Genomic DNA, 14,845 nt, shown 5'->3' with positions numbered 1-14,845 from the left:
TGAGGCATGTGCATATCCAGAACAAAGCAATACAGGCAGATGCAACAGCAGATGCTAAGGTCATGAATTGAGCTGGTGTTTAGAGTCAAGGAATCACGAAGAGAACAGGTGCCTGAAGAAGAGTGATCAGAGTGGAGATAATAGAAGATGAGGTCAGAGACTTGAAGAGGGAAAAATTCATGACATTTGTTGGCCATTATAATATAGCTTTAGTTTCTACTCTGGTAGAGGGTGCTGGAGAGTTTTGAACAGAGAAGTGATCTGATCTGATCTATTTTTCATGTTCATTCTGGATGTTGTGTTGAGAATAGACTAGAGTAAGGAAAAGTTAGACATAGGATAGTTAGGAAACTATTGCAGTGGTCCAGGTCAGAAATGCTGATGCCTTGGCCTTAGCAATGAAAATGAAGAGAATTAATGAGATTCTGTATATGTTTTGCACTTATATTCCTTAAAGTTTGTTAACAGATTGCATGAAGGACGTGAAAAAAGAGAGGAGTCGAACCTGACTCCAAGGTTTTCAGCCTAAATAACTAGAAAGATGGAATTGCCAATAATTGGCTTGAGGAAGACTGAGGAACAGGTTTGTGAGGCAAGGTGAAGAGCTGAATTCTATTCATTTTAAGTACAAAATGTCTCTTAACCATCCAAGTGGAGATGCTGAGTAATCAGTTGAATATAAGAGAGTAACTCAGAGAAGGGGACAAACCTGGCGTTATAAATCATGAAATCGTTGATTCAGAGATTGCTTTAATGCTTCCTGACACCAAAGTTGAACGGTTAGAAAGGGAAGAGGTCTAACGATAGCCCTAAATTAGAAGTCATGGACATGAGAAGGAAATACCAAAAATGACTGAGATGACACAGCCAATGAGTGTGGGTAGGGTTTCCTGCACTCATGTTTTTAAAAACCAAACTCATAGAAATAGAGAGTAGAATGGTGGTTGCCAGGGGCTGGGGGATGGGGGAAATGGGGAGAGTTTGGTGAAATGGTACAAGTTTTCAGTTACAAGAGGAATAAGTTCTGAGGATCTAAAGTACAGCATAGTTAATGGTACTGTATTGTATACTTGAAAGTTGCTAAGAGAGTAGGTCTAAATGTTCTGATCACACACACACACAAAGTAGTCATGTGAGATGATGGATGTGTTAAATAAACTTACTGTGATAATAATTTCGCAATATATACATGGATCAAGTCATCACGTTGTACATCTTAAACTTATGCAGTGTTATATGTCAATCGTATCTCGATAAAGCTGGGGGGGGAAGTGTTTCAATGAGGAGAGCGTGAACATTTGTCAAATACTGCTGATATATTAAGAAAGATCAGCATGCCAGATTTAGTAATGTGTAGATCATCAATGACTCAGTGAAAGTAGTTTTGGAAGCATGGTGGTTGAAAAACCTGATTGAGTGTTGGGTTTAAGAACCATCAGGAGGAAAAACAACGGAGGTAATGAGCATATGCACAACTCTTTCAAGAACTGTGATACATAAAGGGAAAGAGAGAAATGGAGTGGCATCTAGAGGAATAAACTGGAACAAAAGCAATTTTTTAAGATGAAATAAATATCAGCATATTTGTGGGATCAATAGAACAAACCAGCTGAAAGGGGAAAATGATGATGCAGGAGACAATGACAAGAATTGCGGGAATAATGGCCTTGAGTAAGTCATCTATGAGGAACCTTGCCCTGGGTGTACAGGTTGTCCCGTGTTGGGAACATGGAAATGCCATTCAAAATAATAGGAAGGAAGATTGAAGGTAGGTGCAAAGATATAGGTAGGCGAGTGGATGTTGTGGAGTTAGCTTGTGAATATTCTTCAAGATAGGCTTTATTTTCTCAGTGAAGTAAAAAAAACGACCGTGAACTAAGAGAAGGAATGGAGTTGAGGGGCGAGGTATTGGATTCAGGGAAGGTATGAAATGATTGTTAGGAGAGTGAGAATAAATGGACTAGGGGAAAATGGTGTGATTTCTGGGATATATTACGGGCACACCTGACCAGTCACTGTGGTGGTGTCTTTTTCTTAAATTATATTCAACTACTCGAAAATAAATGCAAAATTGTGGCAGAGTTAGATTTAACCAGAACTGTGGTTTTGTGAGGTGTACAGGCTGAACTGTGTCCCTCCAATATTCATATGTTGTGGTCCTAAAGCCCATTATCACGGAATGTGACTGCCTCTGGAAACAGATTTTTAAAGAGGTAATTAAGGTAAAATGAGGTCATATGTGTGGGCCCTAATCCAATATGACTGGTGTCTTTATAAAAATAGTAGATTAGGACAATGCACAGACAAAAGATTGTGTGAAGAAAGAGGAAGAAGATGCCTATGTACAAGCCAAGGAGAGAGACCTCAGAAGAAATCAACTCAGTGGACACCTTGACCTCAGATTTCAAGCATCTAGAGCTGTGAGGAAGTAAATTTGTTGTTTAAGCTTCCCAGTCTGTGGTATTTGTTACAGCAGGCCAAGCAAAATAATACATTTGATCAGAGGTTTAACCTATCATTCTACTTACCTCCCGGCAAGGTGTGCAAGTTTTGGTTGGTCCACATCATTTACAAAACTTGACTTTGTCGATCTTACTCATTTTAGCTATTGTAATGCATGTGTAGTGGGTCTCGTCGTGTTAATATTTTCCTGATGCCTAAAGATGCTGAGCACTTTTTGATAATGATGGTTGACCTTTAATATTCCTTTCTCAGTGAAGTTCCTGCTCAAGTCTATTGCCTACTTTTGTTGGGCCCTTTGCTGTTTTATCTTCGACTTGTAGGAATCCTTTGGATTTATTGTGCATACAAATCTTTTGTCACATATATGCATTGTGAATATTTCCTCCCACTATGTAAATGGCCTACCTATTTTCTTAATGATGCCTTTCAATGAACAGAAATTTTAAAATGTTAAGAATTTAGTATTTATCTATTATTTTTAGTGCTTCCTGGGTTCCACCTAAGAAGTTGATGACCTCAAGTTTATGGATATATTCTCTGTTTTCTTATAGAAATGTTATACTTTTTAAAATATTACATGTAGATCTATCATCCATCTTGAACTAATTTATGTGTGTGGTGACTGGTAGATGTTTATATTCATTTTAATCCCTACTTTTATATAGTTGCTTCAGCATCATTTGTTGAAAAAATGTTTTTTCTCCATCACATTGCTTTAGTGCCTTTGTCAAAAATCAGTTTACTGTTTAAACATGGCTTTATTTCTTTGGCCCCTATTGCATTCCATTGATCTATGTATCTATCTTTTTGCCAATACCATAGTCTTGATTACTATAGCTTTATATTAAGTTTTATAGTTTTCCTTTTCAAGAATATTTTGACCATTATAGATCCTTTGACTTTCCATATACATTTTAGAATCAACCTGTGAATTCCTATTTTAAAGAGGCTGCTAGGATTTTGATTTGGATTGCACTGAAATTATAGAGCAATTTAGAAACAGCTCACATTTTAACAACATTGAGTATTCCATTCCATGAACATGTTTTATCTCTCAATTATTAAAGGTCTTTCAAAATTTCTCTTATCAGTGCTTTGTTTATTTTAGTGTAGAAGCCTTAGGCATAAATTGTTAAATTTATCTCTTAATATTTTATTTTTGACACACTTGTAAGTGGTAATATTTTAACTTTCATTTAATTGTGCATTTTTGTATATTGACCTGGTACATTCTGTGACTTTGCTAAATTCACTTATTTGTTCTGATGGATTGACTGATGATGGATAGGTAGGTAGGTAGGTAGATAGATAGGTAGGTAGATGATAGATAGATTTAGATTGCTTTAGTTTTTGTGCATATGTAATCATGTTGAATAAGACACTTCTGCTTCTTCTTCTCCAGTCCTCATGCATTTTTATTTCTTTACCTTGATTTGTTGAACTGTCTAGGACCTCCAATGTAAAGGTGAAGAGAGAAGTGGGAGTCTCCTTGCTTCATTCCTGATCTTAAGGATACAGCTTTCCCTCCTTCAGCATTGGGTATGCTGGCTGGCTGTCATTCATAGATGCCCCTTATGGGGTGGAGGATCAACTTTGTTCTTAGATTGCTGAGAATTTTTATAATAAATTATTTTTACATTTTTGTCCAATGCTTTACTGAAACTATTGAGATAATTATATGATATTTTGGTTATCTTTTTAGCATTAATATGGTAAATTACATTGCTTGATTTTGGAATGATAAGTAAACCTTGCTTCCTGGGATAAAGCTTACTTTTTCACTTGGTATTAACCTATGTATTTCAGAATTATTTCTGCTAATATTTATAGATATTTGTGGATGTTCATGAGGTCTAGTTGTCTATAATTATCTTTGCTCATGATTTTCTTGTCTGGCTTTGGTATCAGAGTTATGCTGGCTTCATAAAACGAGTTGGGGAATGTTTGCTCCTCTATTTTCTGGAATAATTTGTTCAGAATTGGTATTTCTTCCTCAAATACTTGGTAGACAATTTATTTTGCAAATTTGTTCTAATATAAGCATGTAAAGCTTCACATTTTATTTTAATCATTGTTTTATGGCATTCTACAAATTTTAATATGTTCAGTTTATTTTTATTTAGTTCAAAATATTTTCTAATTTCACTTGTGATTTCCTGTTTTACCCATGCATTATACAGAAGTGTGTAATTCCTAAATATTTCTAAATACCTGGTAATTTTCCTGGTATCTTTTGCTATTGATTTCCAATTTAATTCATGTAGTCAGAGAACAGACCCTGTACTCTTTTAATCCTTTTCAAAATGTATTGAGGCTTCTTATGACCCAGAATATAGTCTCTATTGGTGAACATGCCATGGGTACCTGAAAAGAATATGCATTCTGTGGATGTTTTGTGTTATGGTTATAAAAAATGTTAATTGGATAAAGTTGAATATTAGTATAGTTCAAATATTTCATATGTACTACTTTTCTGTCTCCTTGTTCTGTAAATTACTGAGAAAAAATGTTGAAAACTACAACTTTAACTGTTGATTTGTCTATTTATCCTTTTAGTTCTGTTAGTGTTTACTTCACGTATGCCTAGATTTATCAATAGGCTATGTACATTTAGGATTGCTATGTATTTTAAATGAATTCACGATTTTATAACTGTCGTTAGCTCTAGTAATATTCCTTATCCTGAAGCCTACTTTGATATTAATATAGATTTTCCAACATTCTTATTTTTATGATTTGTATGTTTTGTCTTTGTCATCATTTTATTTTTATCCTATCTATATCTTTACATTAAAGGTTCACCTGCATGTTTTGTAAATAGCATAGAGTTGTCTTATTGTTTAAAATTTCTGCCTTTTAACTGGAATTTTTAGCCCAAGTACATTTAACTTCATAGTTGATAAGCTTGGGTTTCAGTCTATCATCTTGCAATTTATTTTCTATTTGACCTATACGTTCTGTGTTACTTTTGCTCCTTTCCTAACTATTTTTGTATTGCATATTTTCTTATGTTTCATTTTATTTCTAATATCACTTATTATTTAAATAACTTTTTTCTTTTTAAAACTATTCCACTATAGTTTATAATGTGCATCTTTAAATTATAGTATACAACATATCAATGTTATATAACTTTGTATATAAGGACATGACACCAGTATACTTCTACTTGTCTCTCTCCAGCCCTTTATGCTATTGTTGATATACACTTTATTTATTTATGGTATGTGTGTATACACAAAAACATATATACTTGATATCTATCTGTCTACTATCATCTGTCAGATCTTTTTTCTCTCTGTGCTCTAATTTGGATAGTTTCCACTGCCCTGTCTTCAGTTCACAGATATTTTCTTCCATACTGCTCTTTCCTAATCTGCTGTTGAGTCTTTACCATTAATTATTCATTTCAGATATTATATCTTTCAGTTATAGAATTCCTCAATTGTTCCCTTTCATAATTTCCATTTTCTATAAGATTCTCATTATGTTTATATTTTTCTTTAAATTAATAAATGTATTTATAACAGATTTTTAAATGTCATTTACTGCTAATCCCATTTCTGCATGTTTCTATTGCCTAATTCTTGCCTAGATATAGGTCACAAATTTCTTCTTCTTTTCCTGACCTAGAATATTCTAAGTTATACATGTACAGCTTGGTATTCAGTCAAAGATTCAAGCAGATCCCTAATGCAGATGTTTGGAGCTCATTCTCTTTGTAAAGTCTTCTTTTTTGATACACTGCCCCACAAGTTCCAGCTACTTCGGAAGCTCTGGACAATCTTGGTCTCCCCAACTCAGCAAGAGATCTTTATGCTCCTTTTGGGATCCAACCCTGTGCCACGATCTAGAAAGTGTTTCCAGACATAAATCCAATCGCTTTGTTTGCCTTCTCTCAGGTATATCAGTCCTGCCCTGCTTGTTATCCAAGGTCTGTAAATAGTTGTTTCATACGCTTTGTCTAGTTTTATAGTTTTTTACATTAGAAGGGCTATTCCAGTACCAGTTATTCCACCAATGACTGGATGCAGAAATCTGTTATTTTTCATTCAGTTTTTAAATCAATTCATTAATTCATTATCTCCCTGAACAGATATTTATAAACAGCAGATGCTGACAGTAGTACACACTGGTTGATAAGACACTGTCCCTGCCTTGAAGGAGCTCTCAGTTTATTGGAGTAGAGACTGATAAAATAATTTCAATGCAATGTGATCAGCATAAAAAGGGAAGATTTAAAAGTGCTATTAGATAAAAGCACAAGTATTTATTATACACTTCATCCAGACCAAGTTCAAGTTTTATGGTGCTCTCTAAAATCATGGATCTCAACCATGGCTGGAACATTGGAAGCCCTGGGAAGCTCTAAAAAATACTGATGCCTGGGTCCTACCCCAGATTTCTTGATTTAGTTGGTCTGGGGTGTGGCCTGGGCTTCGGACTTTTAAAACTCTCCTGTTAATATTTGCTTTGAAGCCAAAGTTGAGAATGTTAATCTATGGTGATTTTTATCAGATAGATCTTATGAATGTGTGGATTGGTAAAAACTACTAATGGTGTTCTACAAAAATGTATACTGTGTTTTCTGTCGCCAGTGTCTCAAAATGGTTGTTTCATATATTTTTCCAGCATTATAGTTTCACCCTTTTTTGGTTAAATTATATTGATTAAACAAATTGGCAGTGCATCTATTCATCTAACAAATACTTATTGTGTCATCTTTTTATATTCACTGTGCTAAGTGCTATAGCTTTAACATTGTGGTAAGTTGACCATAGCAAAGGTAATATGCTACTTGACATTACCTTGACAGTGAAGTTTTCTCATAAGACTGATGTTTCAGAAGTCTGTTGGTCCATGTACATGTACATTCTTGTTAAGGTACAAATACTCTCCACATGTGTTATCTACAGACCATTCAGTATGTCAATAGTAAATCTTTCTAATCTTGAGCCTCTTAGACCCCTGGGTACAGCAATGACTAGAGAAAATCTGTGAGATATTTTCATTCTCTATTTCTCTACAGGCCTAAAATCACTTTCTCAGGAATACTTGTAAATGAAAATAGAGAGTAAAACACCAATTAGCTCTATCTTTTTCCTGTGTCAAATGCCCATCTTCTGATAGATGCTTAAATAATTTAAACTGAAAAAATTATTTCTGGTGAGTTTAATACTTAAATCACTTAGCAGGCTTGTATTCATTTTTAGTAAAAATATAGTGATGCTGAAAAGGCTTAATCTTTCCACCAATGTATTCAAATCCAAAGTTCAACCCTGACAAAGAGCACATGCATTAGGACTGAGAACAATTTAAAATGAATATATATTGTCAATTTCGTATTTAGAGCTCTAAGAACCAGATTTTCCCAAGGAGCACTTTAACACTATTTGTTTTTGTCTTTAAAGAGCCAGATAGTAAATATGTTATCTTTTAAAAATTTCTTATTTTTAAAAATTTATTTATTTTTTATTGAAGTATAGTTGATTTAAAATATTGTGTTAGTTTCAGTGTAGAGCACAGTGATTCAGTTATATATGTGTATATATATGTGTGTGTGTGTGTGTGTGTGTGTGTGTGTGTGTGTGTGTGTATTCCTTTTCAGATTCTTTTCCCTTATAGTTTATTACAAAATATTGATTATAGTTCTCTGTGCTATACAGTAGGTCCTTGTTGGTTCTCTTTTTTTTTTTTTTTTGCGGTACACAGGCCTCTCACTGTTGTGGCCTCTCCCATCGCAGAGCACAGGCTCCGGACGCGCTGGCTCAGCGGCCGTGGCTCACGGGCCCAGCCGCTCCGCGGCATGTGGGATCCTCCCGGACCGGGGCACAAACCCGTGTCCCCTGCATCGGCAGGCGGACTCTCAACCACTGCACCACCAGGGAAGCCCTGGTTATCTGTTTTATATGTAGTAGTGTGTATATGTTAATCTCAACCTAATTTATCCCTCCCCCCACCCCTTTTCTCCTTTGGTAACCATAAGTTTGTTTTCTATGTCTGTGAGTCTCTTTCTGTTTTGTAAATAAGTTCATTGTATCATTTTTTTAGATTCCACATATAAGCAATATCATATGATATTTGTCTTTGTCTGGCTTAGTTCACTTAGTATGATAATCTCTAGGTCCATCCATTAACGCTATTAAAGTGATTAAAACCAAGTCCTGGGCTTCCCTGGTGGCGCAGTGGTTGAGAGTCCACCTGCCGATGCAGGGGACACGGGTTCGTGCCCTGGTCCAGGAAGATCCCACATGCCGCAGAGCGGCTAGGCCCATAAGCCATGGCTGCTGAGCCAGCATGTCCGGAGCCTGTGCTCCGCAACGAGAGAGGCCACGACAGTGAGAGGCCCACATAACGCAAAAAAAAAAAAAAAAAAAACCAAGTCCTTTTTATGGCATTTGAAATTAAAACTCGTTTTTTAAATTGAAATGTAATTGATATAGTACATTAGTTTCAGGTGTACAACACAATGATTCAATATGCGTCTGTACTGTGAAATGATCACCACAGGAAGTCTCGTTAACATCCATCTAGTTTTTTGATGATAGCAAGGAGAAGAGGTAGGACTAGAACAAAAAAATCGGTCATTTCATATGGATTCTTACTCAGAATTACAGGCAATTAGTAGGTTGCAGGGGACAATATTTATAGCAATATTTTACTTCCAGGGTTGCCTTACTCTCTATAATTAGAGTGTAAGATGACAGTTGGTGAGTTTCATCGGAAAACATAGCACTTTTTACCCCAAGAACTATCTCAATCTCTTCAACTAGACTCTAAGCTTTAGTGAGAACAAAGTGTGTCTGCTTTGCTTGCTAGTGGATTTCCAGAGCTGGGGGCTGCAATAACTGGATTTGTATGAATTGTAAAGTGTGGTAAAAAGGACCCTTACTGGAAAGTCAAGATACTCCATTGCCCAAACCTTAAATGGTGCCCTAACATCACTGGACTTCAGACACGAGAAGAAAATGAGAGATTAAATATTTTTTAAAGTTTTCTTCAGCTCTAACATCTGTAACCTTAAACTGATAAACGCCTCAAAATCCTAACTTATAAATTGTGATTCTGCTGCAGATAATGTAGTGTAATGGGAGTAGCAGGGCACTTGGAGTTACTTATTCTTAGCAGTGTGGTCTCAGAGATGGCATCAACCTTCTCTGTCCTGCACTTTCTGCTCACATACAGTAAAACTAAAAGCAACCTCCAATTTGTTGTTATGATTAAATTAACACTGTGCTACACAGAAACATAGTAGTTACTCAGTAAATGGTAGCTATTATAACTTGAACATTTTTTATAAATAATAATATAAACTTTGTGGAGGTTGGAGCCATATCTATCCCATTTTGCAAATATCCCCAGTACTTGACCCCGTGCCTCATATATAATGGTCATTAATTAAATATATGTTGAAATAAAATTAATGATACTATTAATTATGGAGGAATTGGACTGAAGCCCAAACTCCTTATCTTGGCCTTATAATTCTGTAGCAATCTAGCTTTCAATCAACATTTATCCAGCTATTTTTGTGTACATATTTTTGAATCATCATGTGTAATTTGTTTTACCTGGATTATTTTCCTCTCTCTAGCCCCTTCTCCCACCTGAACGAAGGAACTGAGGCTTTTTTCTGAGTTACCATTTCAGCTTCCTTTTCCTCTGTCCTGGCTGTGGAATGCTGACTACCTGACTCTTGGATAGATAAGGACTTCTTCCTTTGCATTTTGATACCAGGTACCTATTTCTGTGACATGGTAAGTCCTCAATATACATTTTTTTATATTGACTTAGATTTTGAGTGGATAAAGTGAGCAGAATGAATAAAATACATAGTAATTACATTTCAGGTACACGTTTAGGACAAGAAATGCAACAATTTGTTATTTCCTCGCTGTAAAAGGAAACCAGAGGATAAATCAATGTTGGAAATACATTTGTCATGTAACAAAACAGACTGCAAAATGGTTATTTCACCCCACCCCACCCCGCTAGCCCTACTCACTCCCACGTGTCCTTTTTCAGATGTATCACACTGCTCACTATTATCTTATCTGAAAAGAACCCTTTCATGACTTTTCTGCTTAACTGACATAATCATAAACGAGTGAGGTTGCCAAGCAGAGGTTGGTAGAGGTTGGTTTAGAGGATTAGAATTGAGTTAATATATCTTTATCGTATGATGGATTCAAAATTTAAATTATCCAGAGACGTGGACCTACATTTTGTATCAAACCACACCATTATGCTTTTGTTGGAATTGGTTTTTGAATTCACTATTAATTGCTCCAAGTTCCCACAAATGTAACAACATGTGAAGGACACAAAAGTAGAAAAATCTATTTTTAATGTTCATTTTGTTCTTTTCTACAATGCTGTAGAAAAGAAAGCAAATACTAATTATCTTGTTTACAATCATCTAATTATTGGCAGGGGAGGGACTAAAAACCTCCCCCTAGCAATGTCTCTCTAGATGTAAAATAAACACCACAATTAAGAAAAAATGCAGCAACTCAAAAGAATGAGGTTTTCCTAATTTGACCATTCCAGGTGCTTAAAATTGTCTTCCAAAATGAACTAGTACTTTAATGAATAGCCCAAATCAAACGAGAAAAGTTACTGAGAATTCTAATTCCTAGTGTCCAGAGGGAACAAACAGATAACTAAGCTCTCCTGTCATTTACTAAACCTCACATTAAAAAATTCTGCTAGTAGAGGCTGTTTAACAATTTTAGTCTCTTTTTGCCTCCAGCAACAGAGTTCATGTAACAAAAGTACCTATGGAGAACTAGTCTTTTAGACATATCAATGCAACACTGAAATAATGTTATAAAGCGATGGCCATGATAGCTGAGAGCTATTGCCCATTTTTCCCTATGTCAAGCCCCATTTGAAGTGTTGTACATACATTACCTAAGTTAAATCTTGGAGGAACAAAATGAAACAAAACATGAAGTAAGTGCTACGATTTTCCTCTTTTATAGATAATAGTGAATAAATGTGAGGCTTTGTGAGTTGATGAACCTTTGTTTTTCAATTGAAGTATATTTGATTTACAATGTTGTATTAGTTTCAGGTGTACAGCAAAGTGACTCAGTTATACATACACACACACACATATATATATATAATCTTTTTCAGATTCTTTTCCTTTATAGGTTATTACAAAATATTGAATATAGTTCCCTGTGCTATACAGTGGGTCCTTGTTGGTTATCTATTTTATATATAGTAGTGTGTCTCTTTTAATTCCAAACTCCTAATTTGTCCCCCCCCCCCCACCTTTTGGTAACCATAAGTTTGTTTTCTATGTCTGTGAGTCTATTTCTTTTCTGAAATCAGTTTATTTGTATCATTTTTTAAGATTTCATATATAACCGGTGTCATATGATATTTGTCTTTCTCTGTGATGAAACTTGACCAATGTCACACAACATCTACTTCAACACAAGCCCAATCAATCTAACTCTAGGACCCACTTTGTTTACTATTGATCTCACCACTAAGGTCACTTGGTGAATAGGGAAACACTGTCACAAGAAGAGATGATGAGAGAAAGCAAAACACCATACCACTAATTTGAAATAAGAAGGAAAAAGACTTCTCCTTTTTTTGAAACTCAAGCATGAAGGTAATTAAAGTGTCACACTTCCTTCATTGCCTGATAGAGGTGACACCTGTGTAATTGTTGGAATTTTTCTAACTTCAAATGCTGTCTCAAGTGGCTGATTTAATATCCTGAAAATGTGGTTTATTTCCTCAAGTTATGGAATTTAGTTGTCAAAATATTGTGTGTAAAAACACCTTGCAGATTTCTCCTTTACCTGCTTCTCCCTCCCTAACCAAAATATGAATAAGGTTTTATTTGTTTTGTTTTGGCTGACTTGTTTTGCTTTGAGTTCTTTTGTTTGTTTCATTTTTGTTTTGTTTTCCACAGGAGAAAGTAGATCTTGCACTATGTGACACAAGAACCACAGATACACACATATATACATATTCACAATTTGGGAGCCCCTATATACCATTATAGCACAATGTAGGCCATAAAGGGGCATTCATTGTAGAATCCTATTAAGAACTAATCTTGAGGGGCTCAAAAGAAGACCAGCAATAATGATTACCTCTTAGTGTCATGAATGATTTTCCTGGCTCCATTCCACACACGTGGCAACAAAAGCTTTGCTTTCATCATGAAAGGCTTGAAAGAAGAGAATTTGGGTTGTGTCCAGAGGAAGTAAATCTGTTTTGCTCTACGCAGAGCAGTTAAAAATCGGATAAAATAGAATAGTCACCCAACTGTTTAAAAGTCTGAAATAAAACAAAAAGCACTGTCGCCCCAAATAGGACTGAAAACAGCGTCATTTCAGCTATCTTTTGGCCTCATTTGCCTTACAGTTAACAAATCTACCTGGAATCTACTTGCACTGTCCCAAATTGAAATCTATTGTATTTTAAAGGTAGAACTGAACAAGATATATGTTATAATAATAGAAGAAATCGGTTCCAGGATAAAACATTAGTAGAGCTCAAAACTCATTACTAACCATATCCTATTCGCAGTGATGTGCAAATGTAGGGCCTTTTGAGGAACAGCTGAAGGAAAGGTTAAGGTAATTAAGACTGTGCCACACACAGTGACCCCTAGCAGGTTTAACAGTGACAGTACCATTACATAGCATGCTGTCCCATTCTTCCTTTGAACCCTGAGTCACCGGCTGGAGATAACTCCTGGTCTGCTTGACAAACAGGGATTAAAAGGGGAAAACGGTGGCATGTATTATGTATGCAAGTAGAAAATTTTCATCTATTTTTTAAAGTAAATGGAAACTGGATGAGACAGTAGGACAATATTCAAAGAGTCCTATGAAACTGTAACTCAAATATATATTGTTAAAGGCAAGGAATGACTTCATTTATTTATTCAAGTGAAAAATAAATATTAAACAATCTATATACACACAGAATTTTTTAAAGTTAACTGTGTATATTCTTTCTAATTGGAAAAAAAGTAAAATAAGTTTTGGGCCACTATGTGACTTTGAAGGTTTTACCTAAGTTTTAATGCTCATCTGAATAATATCTTTAAAATGATTAAAAATAGTGTGTCTTGAGACCAAGAAGAAACGTATCTCATCTGTGCAAAATTAATTTTCAAAATACAGTTTAAAAAGGTGGTAAAATCCTAGATTGTGAAAATTAGCAGTCGTTTCCTCTACAGGGGACAAAAATACACATATATTCTTATTGTCCAAATTTTGTAGACGTTCTCAATCCTGAGTCATTTCTTTATAGCACTGTGTTCCTGTTTTGTTCCTCTTTCAACTTCAGCACACAGAGAGAAGCCCAGAACACACACTCTGGAGAAAACATTAACTACTTTCTTTTTTGATGAACAACAATAAAAAGCAAATCCTGGCACCTGTGAAGAGAAAATGAAAGTTTGTTTAAAACAAACTTGGGTGAGCTGTGACAGGGCGAGAGAGAGTCATGGACATATACACACTAACAAACGTAGTAAGGTAGATAGCTAGTGGGAAGCAGCCGCATGGCACAGGGAGATCAGCTCGGTGCTTTGTGACCGCCTGGAGGGGTGGGATAGGGAGGGTGGGAGGGAGGGAGATGCAAGAGGGAAGAGATATGGGAACATATGTATATGTATAACTGATTCACTTTGTTATAAAGCAGAAACTAACACACCATCGTAAAGCAATTGTACCCCAATAAAGATGTTAAAAAAAAAAAAAAAACTTGGGTTTTATTGTTTTTCCCCCAAATGTCGGACCCATGATACAAACTCACGGCTTGGAATCTGCTATTTGAAAGAAGCAGTTGGCTGTGGAGAGAGCCAAAGATGCAACTTTATAACCAGCAACGGTTTGAATTATTCATGAGGAAAATGCTTTTTTTTTTTTTTTAGAGATAAATCAGGCACCCAACTGCTAAAGTGAATTAAATTAAACTAAACTGGTCAACAAAAATAGGACAGTAAAGATTCCAAAGAATGAGCATAGCAAAATATCCTTGGACTCAGCACTTTGCTGGAGTGGGAAGGGAGGGTGGAAAATCTTGTACAAAATCTTTGTTTTAAAAGACAATATGAATGTTTGGGTTGGAATTTTCTTTGCAGCGCTATTGCTTGTGAATATTACCCTGTTAAATGTGTGTTCCCTAAATATTGCCAAGTGAGATTTCCCATTCCTAAAGCAAATGCTGAAAAATATCATCTTCAGTGGGTGAGCCCATTTATGTCTTGAATGCAATATCTCACATTCTTTGGATGTGTTGATAAAGCCCTAGGTACTTGTCTATGAAGGTTAGAAGAAACATAATAAATATTTATGATTCCCTGACAACTTGGCTTTGGAACAACATTTTGATAGCG

The sequence above is a fragment of the Tursiops truncatus genome, chromosome X (assembly GCF_011762595.2).
Source record: "Tursiops truncatus isolate mTurTru1 chromosome X, mTurTru1.mat.Y, whole genome shotgun sequence".
NCBI classification, from domain to species: Eukaryota; Metazoa; Chordata; class Mammalia; order Artiodactyla; family Delphinidae; genus Tursiops; species Tursiops truncatus.
This window is presented reverse-complemented; position numbering follows the sequence as displayed.